The sequence below is a fragment of the Muntiacus reevesi genome, chromosome 9, assembly GCF_963930625.1.
Source record: "Muntiacus reevesi chromosome 9, mMunRee1.1, whole genome shotgun sequence".
NCBI classification, from domain to species: Eukaryota; Metazoa; Chordata; class Mammalia; order Artiodactyla; family Cervidae; genus Muntiacus; species Muntiacus reevesi.
Genome location: NC_089257.1, coordinates 38115289 through 38131911, shown reverse-complemented (window position 1 = coordinate 38131911; position 16623 = coordinate 38115289). Strand labels below are relative to the sequence as shown.

General features: G+C 38.4%; 1 protein-coding gene across 2 annotated transcripts in view; it reads right to left on the bottom strand.

Moving 5' to 3' along the window:
* The window catches only part of RAB6A (RAB6A, member RAS oncogene family), an 87184-nt gene that overhangs the window by 46290 nt on the left and 24271 nt on the right, over window positions 1–16623 (bottom strand). The gene's annotated exons all lie outside the window — the stretch shown is intronic.

Here is a 16623-nt window from a genome sequence, read left to right as displayed (position 1 = left end):
AAGGACCTGCCTACCAATGCAGGAGACACAGGTTCAACCCCTAGATTGGGAAAATCCCCTGGAGAAGGAAATGGCAACTCACTCCAGCACTCCAGTATTCTTGCCTGGGAAATCCCATAAGAGAGGAGCCTGACAGGCTATAGTCCAAAGGGTCACAAAGGAGCTGGGCATGACTTAGTGACTAAACAACAAACAAACAATGAAACACAACCCAATGGGCATGTTTCTGGTAGCAGAAGACCCAATTCCTAAAAGGTTTGAGGAGTCAGAGGACAAAGTTCAGGGCTCAAAGAACACTTAGAAAGGTTGGAAAAGTAGACTTCTGCAAGAAAGAGGGTTGCAAATAGATCTGCATTTAAAACATGTCCAAATTCTTGGCTGATGTCCTCAATGATCTATGAGGACTTGATGGGGAGACTTCAGGGTTCCCAGCAGCAGATGGATGTTAAAAGAGTCCAACACATAGTTCAGAATTTGAATCCAGCCAAGGTAACTGCCTTCTAGGACAAAACAACTCACTGGAGTAACAATAAAATCTAGAGTCTGTATATATCTATTCTTCATCATCCTGTATCCAATTTAAAAAGTGTGAACATGCAAAGAAATAAAAAAATATAATTCACACTCAAGAAAAAAAGCAGTTAAAAAACAAGACTCCAACCTGGGTGGAGGGGAGTTTGGGGGATAATGGATACATGTATATGTAGGGCTGCATTCCTTCTGCTATTCCTCTGCTGCTATTGCAACACTGTTAATCGGCTATACCCCAATACAAAATAAAAAGTTAAAAAAAAAAACAAAAAACTAAACCAACAGACTCCAAGATGATTCAGATTTTGTAGTTAGCAGACAAGGATTTAAAGCAGCTATTAGAGACATATTCTAGACCTTGGAAGAAGATATGTACAAGAAATAAGTAAAAGGAAAATTTCCACAGAGAAACAAAAATGAGAAAAAAGAATCAAACATAAATTGCAAGTACTTACAATAAGTAATCAGAAAAGTAATTGTATGGATTTAACAGCTGGTGGAAATGGCAGAAGAAAGAAGTGAAGCTGAATACAGATCAAACAGTTTAACATATATATAAAAGAAGTTCCCACTTGATAAGATAGAAGAAATTAGGGGAAACTATTTGTAGAAATAATAGCTGAAAACTTTTCAAATATAGTGAAAGGTTAAAAACGTACAGATCCAAGAAATTCAATGAACAGGACAAATACAAAGAAAATCATACCTTGACAAACTACTAAAATCCAAGGATAAAGGAAGAAAACCCTTGAAAACATCCGGGAAAAATGTACTACACATAGGAGGTGGATGGGGGAAGAGGTAGGAGAATGAATATACATTTTTATGAACTTCTCCACAGAGAAAATGAGAACACAAGACAATGGAATTACATCTTTAAATTTCTTAAAGAAAATACATTTTTTTCAACACTTAAATACTATATCTCATAAAACTACCTTTCAAAAATGAAGGTTAAGTGAAGATTATAAAGTAAGGTCATAAAGTGAAGTTGCTCAGTTGTATTTGACTCTTTGCGACCCCATGAACTGCAGCCTATCACACTCCTCTGTCCATAGGATTTTCCAGGCAAGAGTACTGGAGTGGGTTGCCATTTCCTTCTCCAAAGGATCTTCCCAACCAAGGGATTGAACCCGAGTCTCCCGCATTGTTCAGTTCAGTTCAGTTGCTCAGCCATGTCTGACTCTTTGCGACCCCATGAATCGCAGCACGCCAGGCCTCCCTGTCCATCACCAACTCCTGGAGTTTACTCAAACTCATGCCCATCGAGTCGGTGATGCCATCCAGCCATCTCATGCTCTGTCGTCCCCTTCTGCTCCTGCCCCCAACCCCTCCCAGCATCAGGGTCTTTTCCAATGAGTCAACTCTTCACATGAGGTGGCCAAAGTATTAGAGTTTCAGCTTCAGCATCAGTCCTTCCAATGAACACCCAGGACTTATCTCCTTCAGGATGGACTGGTTGGATCTCCTTGCAGTCCAAGGGACTCTCAAGAGTCTTCTCCAACACCACAGTTCAAAAGCATCAATTTTTCGGCACTCAGCTTTCTTCACAGTCCAACTCTCACATCCATACATGACCATGGGAAAAACCACAGCCTTGACCAGACAGACCTTTGTTGTAGGCAGACGTAATTACCGTCTGAGCCACCAGCGAAGTCCACAGACAAGTGAAGATTACAGACAAACAAAAGTGAGAGAATTCCTTGTCAGATCTGTAATACAAAAAAGCTTCAGAATTACCTGGTGGTCCATCAGTTAAGAATCTGTCTGCCAAAAAAAAAAAAAAGAATCTGTCTGCCAATGCACAGAACACATATTCAATCCCTGGTCCAGGAAAATCCCGCACGCCATAGAGCAACAAAGGTGTGTGCCACAACTACCAAGCCCACTCCTGGCAAGAAGAGAGGCTACTGCGATGAGAAGCCCGAGCGCCACAACAAAGAGTAGCCCCCATTCACTCCAACTAGAGAAAGCTTGTGCAGAGCAACAAAGACCTGGCAAAGCTAAAAATAAATAGATAAATAAATAATTTTAAAAAGAGACAGACAGACAATTAAGAGTGAAAAGGAAAACCCAGATTGTGAGATATGTGAAAGGGAAGCCAGTTTCAGCATAACACTGTAAGGAGTTACATACACCAACTTCCCAGTGAAACTGGTAAGAATTTAAACAAAACAAAAAGCATTTAAAATCTCTGGAAATAGTCCTAAAGGCATAAAGCAAATGAACATTTACTCAAGAAAATATACTAAAATTCAATAATAAAAGAATGTCTGCGGTATTTGAACAATAACAAAAAAGCCATGTACAAGTATGTTAAAAGCAGCTTTATTCATAATGGCCAATAACCAGAAGTAATCCAAATCTTTATCAATAAGGGAATGGATTAAGAATTCCCTGGATGTCCAGTGGTTAGGGCTCTGTGCTTCCACTGTGGGGGATATGGATTCAATTTTAGCCTGGGAACCAAAATTGCACATGCCCTGGGACTAAAAAGAAGAGAGTGGGGAGGAAATGGATAAATTATGGCATAGTGATAATAAAATATTACACAAGCAAAAATAACATCGTATATACACAATACCATGGACAAATTTCACAGACATTACATGGGGTGAAAGGGGTCAGATATAAAAAATATATATGTTGTATGATTCCACTTATATATAGTTCAAAACTGGCACAATTAATCAGTGGAGATAGAAGTCAAAATAGTAGTAACTTCTGGAGTTTCTAACTGGAACACGGAGTCAGGGAAACTTCTGACTGCTATAAAGACCTATCTGAGGAGTAGTTACAGGTATGTATTAATATGCAAAATTTTCAACAAGCCCCATACATTCAAAGTTTGTCTACTTTACGGACTTCCCTGGTGGCACAGATGGTAATGTGTCTGCCTACAATGCGTGAGACCGGGGTTCGATCCCTGGGTCAGGAAGATCCTCTGGAGAAGGAAATGGCAACCCACTCCAGTACTCTTGCCTGGAAAATCCCATGGACGGAGGTGCATGATAGGCTACAGTTCATGGGGTTGCAAAGAGTCGGATATGACTGAGTGACTTCACTTTATGACCTTACAGATATTACACTTTAACAAAAAGAATTTTTTTTAAAAAAGTAAAATACTTAATTATATATACGTGATTCCCAAAAAAAAATTGCATATATTTATGTAGATATCATGTAATCCTGATCTACTGTATTAAGAAGGGTCTTTACTTCTGTTGAGGTCTACCCTACACCTGAGAAAAACAATAAACCCAAACTGGGGGCACTCTAAAGCAGGGGTCCCCCAACCTCTAGGATCTAATGCCTGATGATCTGAGATGGAGGTGAAAGAGTAATAAGAGAAATAAAGTACATAATAAATGTAATGCTCTTGAATCATCCTCCACTCTCGTCTGTGGAAAAAGCATCTTCCATGAAACTCGTCCCTGGTGCCAAAAACATTGGGGACTGCGGCTCTAAAGGATACCTTGCCTCAAGATGGATCATGAAAAACAAGCAAAGGCTGAGTGAGAAATTGTCACAAACCAAAGGAATCTATGGAGACATGAAAACTAAATGCAATGTGGCACTCTGGACTGCATCCTGGAACAGAAAAATGGTATTAGTGAAAAAAACCAGTAACATTCAAATAATGTCTGGAGAGTTTGGTTATATATAGTGATATACTAATGCCAGTTTCTTAGACAAATGTACCACAGTAATTTTATATGTTAACATGAGGTAAACTAGGAGAGGGTTAAATGGGAATTTGGTACTGTTTGCAGTATTTCTACATATTTAAAATTATTCTAAAATAAAAAGTTCATTAATAAAGGTAAAGCATACACATAAAATTCTTGAATTCAAAGTTTAAAAGACTTGTACGCTTTACTGTCTATTATGTCTAATCTAAAAAAAAAAAAATCTAATAAGCCTCAGAGCCTATACATGCTTGATCCCTAAAAAGGGGGATCAGACTTCAGACTCTACTACAAAGCCACAGTCATCAAGACAGTATGGTACTGGCACAAAGACAGAAATATAGATCAATGGAACAGAATAGAAAGCCCAGAGATAAATCCACAAACCTATGGACACTTTATCTTTGACAAAGGAGGCAAGGATATACAATGGAAAAAAGACAACCTCTTTAACAAGTGGTGCTGGGAAAACTAGTCAACCACTTGTAAAAGATAAAACTAGAACACTTTCTAACACCATACACAAAAATAAACTCAAAATGGATTAAAGATCTAAATGTAAGATCAGAAACTATAAAACTCCTAGAGGAGAACATAGGCAAAACACTCTCCGATATAAATCACAGCAAGATCTTCTATGACCCACCTCCCAGAATACTGGAAATAAAAGCAAAAATAAACAAATGGGACCTAATGAAACTTAGAAGCTTAAAAGCTTCTGCACAACAAAGGAAACTATAAGTAAGGTGAAAAGACAGCCCTCAGATTGGGAGAAAATAATAGCAAATGAGGAAACAGACAAAGGATTAATCTCAAAAATATACAAGCAACTCCTGAAGCTCAATTCCAGAAGAATAAATGACCCAATCAAAAAATGGACCAAAAAACTAAACAGACATTTCTCCAAAGAAGACATACAGATGGCTAACAAACACATGAAAAGATGCTCAACATCACTCATTATCAGAGAAATGCAAATCAAAACCACAATGAGGTACCATTACACGCCAGTCAGGTTGGCTGCTATCCAAAAGTCTACAAGCAATAAATGCTGGAGAGGGTGTGGAGAAAAGGGAACCCTCTTACACTGTTGGCGGGAATGCAAACTAGTACAGCCACTATGGAAAACAGTGTGGAGATTTCTTAAAAAACTGGAAATAGAACTGCCATATGACCCAGCAATACCACTTCTGGGCATACACACTGAGGAAACCAGATCTGAAAGAGACACGTGCACCCCAATGTTCGTCGCAGCACTGTTTATAATAGCCAGGACGTGGAAGCAACCTAGATGCCCATCAGCAGATGAATGGATAAGGAAGCTGTGGTACATATACACCATGGAATATTACTCAGCCTTTAAAAAGAATTCATTTGAATCAGTTCTAATGAGATGGATGAAACTGGAGCCCATTATATAGAGTGAAGTAAGCCAGAAAGATAAAGAACATTACAGCATACTAACACATATATATGGAATTTAGAAAGATGGTAACGATAACCCTATGTGCAAAACAGAGAAAGAGACACAGAAGTACAGAACAGACTTTTGAACTCTGTGGGAGAAGGTGAGGGTGGGATGTTTCAAAAGAACAGCATGTATATTATCTATGGTGAAACAGATCACCAGCCCAGGTGGGATGCATGAGTCAAGTGCTTGGGCCTGGTGCACTGGGAAGACCCAGAGGAATTGGGTGGAGAGGGAGGTGGGAGGGGGGATCGCGATGGGGAATACGTGTAACTCTATGGCTGATTCATATCAATGTATGACAAAACCCACTGAAAAAAAAATAAATAAGAAAAAAAAAAAGTGGGGGGAGGGGATCAGAGGAGACCTGTAACGGGTCAGAGGATTCTGGTTAACTGGCACTAAACAGTAAAAGTAACAGTATCCAGGAACTGAGTATACTCAAATCCTCTTGTGTAAACCTTTCATTTAAGTTGGATGGAATCATCATAAAGATCAGAAAACGGACACTTCATCAAGTTTACATAGACTGTATGAAGAGTTCTATGTCTGTCTGCTAGTAAATGGTTAATAACAATCTATAGGTTTGACAGAACGAGGGATAAAGACAGAAAGGACCACAGAGAGGGAAGCTTGATTGCTACTCTTTCAGGGTAGCAGAGAAGGAGCATACAAGAGAAATAAAACAAGAAATGGCAAAACATTAGGAACATAAGCTCTCTGATGGTACTTGGGGACTGAAAACCAAAAACAATTACAATCACACAGCTTACTCTCTACATAAACATCACTTATCATTCTAGTGTTATCAACCCGACTTCACTGCCTTGCATGTGTGCAGGCAGGTCACTTCAGTCATGTCCGACTCTTTGTGACCGTATGCACTGTCACTAGCCAGGTTCCTCTGTCCATGGGATTTTCCAGGCAAGATACTGGAGTGGGTTGCCATGCCCTACTCCAGGGGATTTTCCCAACCCAGGGATTGAACCTATGACTCTCATGTCTCCTGCACTTGGAGGTGGGTTCTTTATTACTAGCGCCACCTGGAAATTCTTAGCTAGGGAAACAGAGTTGCGAATAACTACTGCTCCTTCAGGAAACTCCCCAAAGGCCATCAAATTAACATAAAACTGCCCATCTAGTCATAAGATAGCATAAAATGATTGCTTACGCTCACAGATTTTTAAAAAATGTTTGCTTGTTTGTCTGCGCCAGGTCCTAGTTGTGGCATGCAAGATCTTTAGTTGCAGCATGCAAACTCTTAGTTGCAGCATATATGGGATCTAGTTCCCTGACCAGAGATTGAACCTCGGACCCACTGCAATGGGAGTTTGTGGAGTCTTAGCCATTAGACCACCAGAGAAGTCTCTCACAGATTCTTTGAACTTCGTCTCAAAATGCTCACACTTTGTCATGCCCACAAATTTTAAACGATTGCAACAGTCTTTACCCAATTCTAATCAAGCCTCCGTATTAATATAGCTCCCTTAAATCAAATCCCCCAAACCATAAACATCCCAAGTTTGCTCTCCTCCTTCCCAAAAGGCTACAGTGTTGGTTTGAATAGTTTATCCCCAAAGCTCCTGTTCACTGGCAAACTGAAAAGTGACCTTCTTTGGAAACAGGGCTCTTCACAGATACAATCAAGTTAAATTCTGGTCATGCTGGTGGGTTCTGGCAATAATCAGAAGCTAAGAGAAACAAATAGGATGGTTTCTATCACAGAGCCTTCAGAGGGAGGGAGAATGACCTCCCTGACAACTTGATGTGGGACTTCTAGCCTCCAAGAACTGTGAGATAATAAACTTTTGTAGTTTAAAGCCACTAATTTTGTGGTAATTGCTATGGCAGTCCTAAGAAATTAATAAAGCTCCTAAAACTAAGCATTATCTTCCTTAAAGTCATAAGCAATAAACTCAGATTTACCTTAACAACACATTGTGTTAGTGCTATTTTCAGGGAGTAAGCACCGAACAGAGTTCATTATACTATCTGTATTATATGACATACATTTGAAAAAGTCCACAATAAAAACTATTTGAAAATATTTTCATAATCTAACGTATCATGGCCCCAATGTGAAAATCAGCATGTTACAATTAAAATATTATAAAGAATCAAAGGATGTTCTGTCATTAGTTCAATTATCATTTCACATGAAGTCTTTATTCAAGTCTTTACAGCTTCATCCTTTATGCTCTCCTGACAGTAAATACAGCCTTAATGACAACCCTTTTCCTTAGGTAGAATGGATCCTTCTATGGAAAGACAAACGAATGGTCCTGACAGTAATATTACAAGGGCTATTATATATCCTAAATAGTATGGTATAGTGAACCGAGAACTTCTAGATGTACAAGTTGATTTAGATAAAGCAGAGGAACCAGAGATCAAATTGCCAACATTCGCTGGATCATAAAGAATGTGAAGGAATTCCAGAAAAACATCTCCTGCTGCTTCACTGATTACGCTAAAGCCTTTGACTATGTGGATCACAACAAACTATGGAAAATTCTTAAAAGAGATGGGAATACCAGATCACCTTACAATGTTTCCTGAGAAACCTATATGCAAGTCAAAAAGCAACTATTAGAACCAGACATGGCAAATGATTGATTCAAAATTGGGAAAGGAGTGCAACAGGGCTGTATATTGTCACCTTGTTTATTTAACTCATGCAGAGTACACCATGCAAAATGTCAAGCCAAATTACAAGCTAGAATCAAGATTTCTGGGAGAAATATCAACAACCTCAGACATGCAGATGATCCCACTCTTAGGGTTAGGGTTAGGTTAGGACATAGAGCAGAGGAACTAAAAAGCCCCTTGATGAGTGTGAAAGAGTGAAATAGCTGACTTGAAACTCAACAGTCAAAAAACTAAGATCATGGCATCCAGTCCCATCACTTTATGGTAAATAGAGAAGAAGTGGAAGCAGTGACAGATTTTCTTTTCTTAGGCTCCAAAATCATTGAGAATGTGACTGCAGCCATGAAGTTAAGACGCTCTGTCCCTGGAAGGCAAGCTATGACAAAGCTAGACAAGAGTATCAAAAAGCAGAGACATCACTTGACTGACAAAGCTCCGTACAATCAAAACTATGGTTTTTCCAGTGGTCACGTATGGATGTGAGAGTTGGACCATAAAGAAGGCTGAGCACCAAAGAATTGATGCTTTTGAATTGTGGTGCTAGAGAAAGACACTTGAGAGTCCCTTAGACAGTAAGGAGATCAAACCAGCCAATCCTAAAGGAAATCAATCCTGAATATTCATTGGAAAGATTGATGCTGAAGCTCCCATACTCTGGCCACCTGATATGAAGAGCCAACTCATTGGAAGAGACCCTGATCAAGGCAAAAGGAGAAGGAGGCAGCAGAGGATGAGATGGTTAGATAGCATCACTGATTCAATGGACGGACAAGAATTTGAAAAAATTCCAGGTGATAGTGGAGAACAGAGGAGTCTGGTGTGTTGCAGTCCATGGGGTCACAAACAGTTGGACACGACTGAGTGATTGAACAACAGTGTTAGGTCACCTAAGTATATTCATTTAAAATGGGAGAAGCACCTGGGGTATATTATTTCAAATTCCAGTATTAGCAAAGCTAACAGAAAATGTTGCATGGTTGGGAATATAAGGACCACCTTTCCTATAGAGCCACTTTGCTGTATTTATCAAATATGCAGCTCAGACTTCCCTGGTGGTTCAGTGGTTAAGAATTCTACTGCCAATGAAGGGGACATGGGTTTGATCCCTGCTCCAGGAAGATTCCACATGTTGCAGGGCAACTAAGCCCCTGAGCCACTACTGAAGCCCTCACACTCTATAAAGCACATGCTCTGCAACAAGAGAAGCCCACCCACCACAACTAGAGAGAAACTTCTGATCACCTCAACAAGAGAAAGCCTGAGCACAGTAACGAAGATCCAGCACAACCAAAATATTTTAATTAAAAACAAAACATGTAGTTCAATTCAGCATGCCGTTTGATCCAAACAAGTAAGAAAATAACCAGACATATGCACAAAGATTTAGGTATAAGACTGTGCCTAAAATAGTATAGGTACCACTATCTTTTAGAGTAAAATTAGAAAAAGCCTGTATTCCACAGGGCTATCCACGGTTATATCAATTATAAGACCTTCCTAAGGTCCACAGTGCTATGTATCTAATTCAAATTTCTGCTATAGAAATCTTAGTGACAGAGGAAATGGGTAAAATAAAGTGGTCAAAGAAAAATCTGTATAATTTTATTATCCTAATTTTGGTAAAGCAAACATATGTTTTTTGGTAAAGCAAACATATGTATTAATTATTCACAATCAAGAAAGATTACATCTACAATAATTAAAACTTATAAACACGAAACAATTTCCAATAGTAAAAATCTAAGTTAGAGGAGAATAAACAACTAAAGGAGAGAAGCTCTCTGAGTAAAATTAAATGAGAATAAGAAAACTATAAAATATTGGAGGACAAGGTAGTTAACTAATTTTTTTCTCAAGTAGCAAGTATCACTGTGTTTTAAGAAACTAAAATTGGTACTGTTATGCAATTAAGACCGAAATGCAATCAGAGACCTCCAGGAAGAAACAAATTTTTTTTTTTCTAACCATCGGACTCATCTTCCATGCTGGTAAGGTCATGCTTAAAATCTTGCATGCTAGGCTTCAGCATTATGCAAACCAAGAACTTCCAGATGTCCAAGCTTGGTTTAGAAAAGGAAGAGGAACTAGGGATCAAATTGCAACATTCGTTGATCACAGAGAAAGCTAGAGAATTCCAGAAAAACCCCTACCTCTGTTTCACTGACTACATCAAAGCCTTTGACTATGTGGATCATAATAAACTGTGGAAAGCTCTTAAAGAGATGGGAATACCAAACCATCTTACCTGTCTCCTGAGAAACCTGTATGTGGGTCAAGAAGCAACAGTTAGAACCCTGTATGGAACAACTGACTGGTTCAAGATTGAAAAAGGAGTACAACAGGGCTGACTGCTGTCACCCTGTTTGTTTAATCTACATGCTGAGGACATTATGAGAAATGCCAGTCTGGGTGAGTTACAAGCTAGAATCAAGATAGGCGGGAGAAACATGAACAACCTCAGATATGCGGATGATACCACTCTAATGGCAGAAAGTGAAGAAGAACTAAACAGCCTCTTGTCGAGGGTGAAGGAGGAAGAGTGAAAGAGCCAGCTTAAAACTAAATATGAAAAAAAAATCACGGCCCCATTACTTCATGGCAAATAGAGGGGGAAAGGTGGAAGTAATGACAGATTTCCTCTTCTTGGGCTCTAAAATCACTGCAGGTGGTGACTGCAGCCATTAAATCTGAAGACATTTGCTTCTTGGTAGGAAAGCTATGACAAACCTAAACAGTGTGTTGAAAAGCAGAGACATTACTCTGCTGATAAAGGTTCGTATGGTCAAGGCTATGGTCTTCCCAGTGGTCACATACAGTTGTGAGAGCTGGACCATAGAGAAGGCCGAGCACCGAAGAACTGATGCCTTTGAACTGTGGTGCTGGAGAAGACTTCTGCAAGTCCCTTGGACGGCAAGACCAAACCAGTCAATCTTAAGGGAAATCAACCCTGCATACTCATTGGAAGGATTGATGCTGAAGCTGAAACTCCCAGTATTTTGGGCATCTGATTTAAACACCTGACTAAATGGAAAAGTTCCTGATGCTGGGAAAGATTGAGGGCAGAAGAAGAGGTCGTCAGAGGATGAGATGGTTGGACGTCATCACCGATGCAACGGACATGAACTTCGGCAAACTTTGGAGATGGTGAGGGACACAGAGAGGCCTGGCATGATGCAGTCCATGGGGTCACAAAGAGTCAGAAATGATTGGGTGACTGAAAAACAACAAATGAAATATCCAAATGTCCCATCCTGATACATATATTTTCAAGTAATCTCTAAAAAGACTACAATGGTATTTAAAATGCTGCCTCATTGCCACCTCCAGAAACGGAAATTCCAGCCCAATTCCAACATTTATAACAACATGTCTGAAATCAGACCATCAGCAAAGCATTATTTACACTCTCTTGTAGTTCACTAAAGACTAGGCATTGATAAGTTCTTATTGGGATTCCTATTTTACTGTAACAATCACTGGAGAACAATTTAGGTATGAAAACTAACTCAAATGTTGTCCCTGTTCAAATTAATAGGGAAGACAGAAAAAACTATTGCAGTGTGATTAAAAAGTAGAAATACGTACAGAATGTTGTGGGTGGGAGTAGTCTTACACAATGAGGCTGGAAGACCAGGAAAAACCTCTGAGAGAAAACCTTTAAAGCTTAGATGGAAAAGAGATTAGCTAAGAGAGAGAGAAGATGGCATTTCAGACCTTAACAAGCATTATGAACTACCCTATATTAGAGAGCTTACTTGTGGAGCTTCATTTAATTTTCCAATCTTATCTGGAATACATCTAAAAAGAATTAAATATGCAACTCCATTTCTATATAGAAGTATCTGAATTCTTCAAAAACAAATCAGAAAAGAGCATTTGCAATAAGCCATATGTAGGATATAACTCTTAAATTACAGGCTGATGAGATTTTACTTCTAATATCGAACCTATCGCAACTCAAAAGTCTGAGTGAGTGAATAAGCTGTTTACGGGAAATAATTCCTGAGTTGGAATTCCAGTTCTGTCTTTTTAAAAGAAATTGAGATACAATTCACACATCATAAAATTCACCCCTCTAAAGTACAAACTTCAATAATTTTTAATATATTCACAATCATCACCGCTAATTCCAGAACATTTTCCTCACTCCAAAAGAGAAATTCCATACCCATTAGCAGTCACTCCACAAAACCCTAGTCCTAGCAACCATTAATCTACTTTCTATTCTCTATGGATTTGCCTATTCTCCAGCCCACTTTTTTGCCAGCTACGTAACCTACACAGTTTACTTAAATCTTTCTGTGCCCCAGTTTCATTTATAAAATAAGTATAATAACTCCAATATCACAGGATAGTTATTAACACATACTAAAAGTATGCTCAGTGAGTATAAACAATTATTAGGAAGCATTTTAGAAGACAGTTTTCTTCATAATGATTTAAGATTTCAACAGAAGGATGAGAATAATTCTAGATGAATATAGAATCCAGTTATCCTCTAACTGAAAATAAATACTGGTCTATCAGACAACCCTGAACAAATTTCAAAGATTTGAAACACAGAATATATTTTCTGCCCTCAGTGAAGCTGAAAAAGAGATTTATAAACAAAAGATATCTAGAAAGACACAAAATGTTTGGAAATAAACTAATATACTAATAACCCATGGGCTCATGAAGAAATCACAATGGAAATTTTAAAATAATCTCAACTAAATGATAATGAAAATATTATATGTTATGCACAATTCATAAAAGTCAAATGTTTATAACCTTATGAATGAACAAAATGTGATATATCCATATAATAGAGTATTATTCAATCATAAAAAGGAAAGAAGTGCTCATACATGCCACAACAAAGATCAATCAACAAAACACAATGCTAAAGGAAAGAAGTCAGTCACAAAAGACCACATATGACTCCATTTATATGAATTGTCAAGAATAGGCAAATATATAGAAACAGTAAGCAGATAAGTGGTTGCTTAAGGATTGGAGAGGGTAGGGGAATTGGGTGATGGTAGCTAATGGATGCAAAGATTCTTCTGGAGGTGATGAAAATGTTGTAAAATTATTTATGGTGGGACTTCCCTGGTGCTCCAGTGGTTAAGAATCTTCATGCCAATGCAGGGGATATGGATTTAATCCCTGATTGGAGAATTAAGATTCCACATGCCATGGGGCAAGTAAGCCCGTGTGCCACAACTACTGAGGCCACAGTGCAACTACCAAAGCCCTAGAGCCCATGCAACTGCACCTAGAAAAGCTACTGCAATGAAATGTTCTTGCACTGCAACTAGAGAGTAGCCCCACTCGTCAAAACAGAAACCCCACATGCAGCAAGGAAGAGCCTGTGGGCCACAATGAAAACCCAGCATAGCCAATAAAAAAAAGTACGGTGATGGTTGCACAACTTTGTGAATATACTAAAAACTACAAACTGTACACTTCAAATGTGTGAATTCTGCTTTCTTAAAATTTCCAGTAGAATTTACAATGTTTTCCTTTTAACTTTATATTGGCGTATAGTTTATTAACACTGTTGAGTTAGTTTCAGGTGTACAGCAGAGTGATTCAGTTATACATATACTTGTTATCTATTCTTTTTCAAATTCTTTTCCCATTTAGGTTATTATAGACTATTGAGAAAAGTTCCTTGTGCTATACATAGTATATCCTTGTTGTTGGTGGTGGTTGTTCAGTCACCAAGTCGTGTCCAATTTTTTTCACCCCATGAACTTCAGGACACCAGGCTTCTCTGTTCTTCACTATCTCCCAGAGTTTGCTCAAACTCATATCCATTGGGTCGGTGATGCCATCCAACTATCTCATCCTCTCCTCCTGCCTTCAATCATTCCCAGCATCAGGGTCCTTTTCCAATGTGTCGGCTCTTCGCATCAGATGGCCAAAGTATTGGAGATTCAGCATCAGTCCCTCCAATGAATATTCAGGGTTGTTTTCCTTTAGGATTGACTGGTTTGATCTCCTTGCAGTCCAAGGGACTCTCGAGTCTTCACCAGCACCACAGTTTGAAAGCATCAATTCTTCGGTGTTCAGTCTTCTTTATGGTCCAACTCTCACATCAATACATAACTACTGGAAAAGCCATAGTTTTGACTGTATGGACCTTTGTTGGCAAAGTGGTGTCTGTTTTGTAAAACACTGTCTAGCTTTGTCATAGCTTTCCTTCCAAGGAACAAGTGTCTTTTAATTTGATGGCTATAGTCACCATCCTCAGTGATTTTGGAGTCCAAGAAAATAAAATCTGCCACTGTCTCCATCTTTCCCATCTATTTGCCATGAAGTGACAGGACCAGATACCATGATCTTAGTTTTTTGAATGTTGAGTTTTAAGTCAGCTTTTTTACTCTCCTCTTTTACCTTCATCAAGAGGTTCTTTAGTTCCTTTAGAGGTTCTTTAGTTCCTCTTCACTTTCTGCCATTAGGATGATAACATCTGCATATCTGAGGTTGGTTATCTATTTTAAACATAGCAGTGTGTCCATCCTAAACTCCCGATTTATCCACTCACCCACCCTTCCCCCCTCCCCCCTTCACCGCCCCCCCCAACCCCATAACCTTAAGTTCCTTCTCAAGTCTGTGAGTCTCCTTCTGTTTTGATTAAGTTCATTTGTATCATTATGGAGACTAATCCCTTGTTGGTCACATCATTTGCAAATATTTTCTTCCATTCTGTGGGTTGTCTTTCTGTTTTGTTTACGTTCTCCTTTTCTGTGCAAAAGTTTTTGAGTTTAATTAGATCCTTTTTACTTATGTTTTTATTTCCATTATTCTAGGAGACAAACTGAAAAAGATATTTCTGCAATTTAAGCCAAGGAGTGTTCTGCATATATTTTCCTTCAAGGGTTTTACAGTATCTGGTCTTACACATAGGCCTTTACTCCATTTTGAGTTTATTTTTGCTTATGGTATTAAAGAATGTCTTTTCTTTTTTTTAACATGTAGCAGTCCAGATTGTTTCTTCAATTTCTCCTTCTTATTTTTTATTGTTAGTGTACAGAAATGCAACAGAAGACTTCCCCAGTAGCTCGGTGGTAAAGAATCCACCTGCCAATACAGGAGACATGTGTGCGATCCCTGGTCTGGGAAGATTCCACATGCCGCAGAGTAGGTAAGCCCATGCGTCACAACTACTGAAGCCCACGTGTCCTAGAGCCAGTGCTCTGCAAAGAGAAGCCATCGCAATGAGAAGCCCAAGCACCACAACTAGAGAGTAGCCCCAGCTCCATCGAAACTAGAGAAATCTGTCACACACACAGCAATAAAGACCCAGCACAGCTTGAAAATAAATTAATTAGTTTTAAAAAATGCAACAGATTTCTGTGTATTTATTTTGTATCCTACAGCTTCACCAAATTCACTGATGAGCTCTCGCAGTTTTCTGGTACCATCTTTAGGATCTTCTGTATATAGTATTTCATCTGCAAACAGTGACAGTTTCACTTCTTTTCCAAACTGGATTCCCTTTCTTTTTCTTCTCTGACTGCCGAAGCTAGGACTTCCAAAACTATGTTGAATAGAAGAGACGAAGAGTGGACATCCTTGTTTTGTTTCTGATCTTAAAGGAAACATTCTCAGCTTTTCACTGTTGACTATGATGTTAGCTGTAGGCTTGTCATATATGGCCTTTATTATATGAGATGTGTTCCCTCTATACCCCACTCTCTGTAGAGTTGTTATCATAAATGGGTGTTGAATTTTATCAAAAGCTTTTTTTGTAACTACTGAGATGACCATATGGTTTTTCCTTCAGTTTGTTGATGTGGTATATTAAACTGATTGATTTGCTGATATTGAAAAATCCTTGTATCCCTGAGAGAAATCCCACTTATCACGATGTATGATCCTTTCAATGTACTGTTGGATTTGGTTTGCTAGTATTTTGTTGAAGTTTTGCATCTATGTTCATTAGTTACATTAGTGATGGTTGCAAAATTCTCAAATATACTAAAAACTATGGAATTGTACACTTTAAATGAGTGAACTGTATAGTATATGATTTAAAATTTTTTTAATTTCCTCTAAAATTTATTACAGCTGCCATGTTATGAAAACAAAAGCATATCATTCTTAATGTACCAAATTCATTAATGAAGTAAAAATATTTAATCCCACATAAAAAGATAATTCTAAATCTACTTTGAAATTGAATCAATGAATAATTATCTATTTGGAAATTACATACCTAGTATCATATTAAAGCAAAGAAGGCTGCTGTCCTCATAGAATATATGGATCGTTGGTAATCAACCATTAAACTAG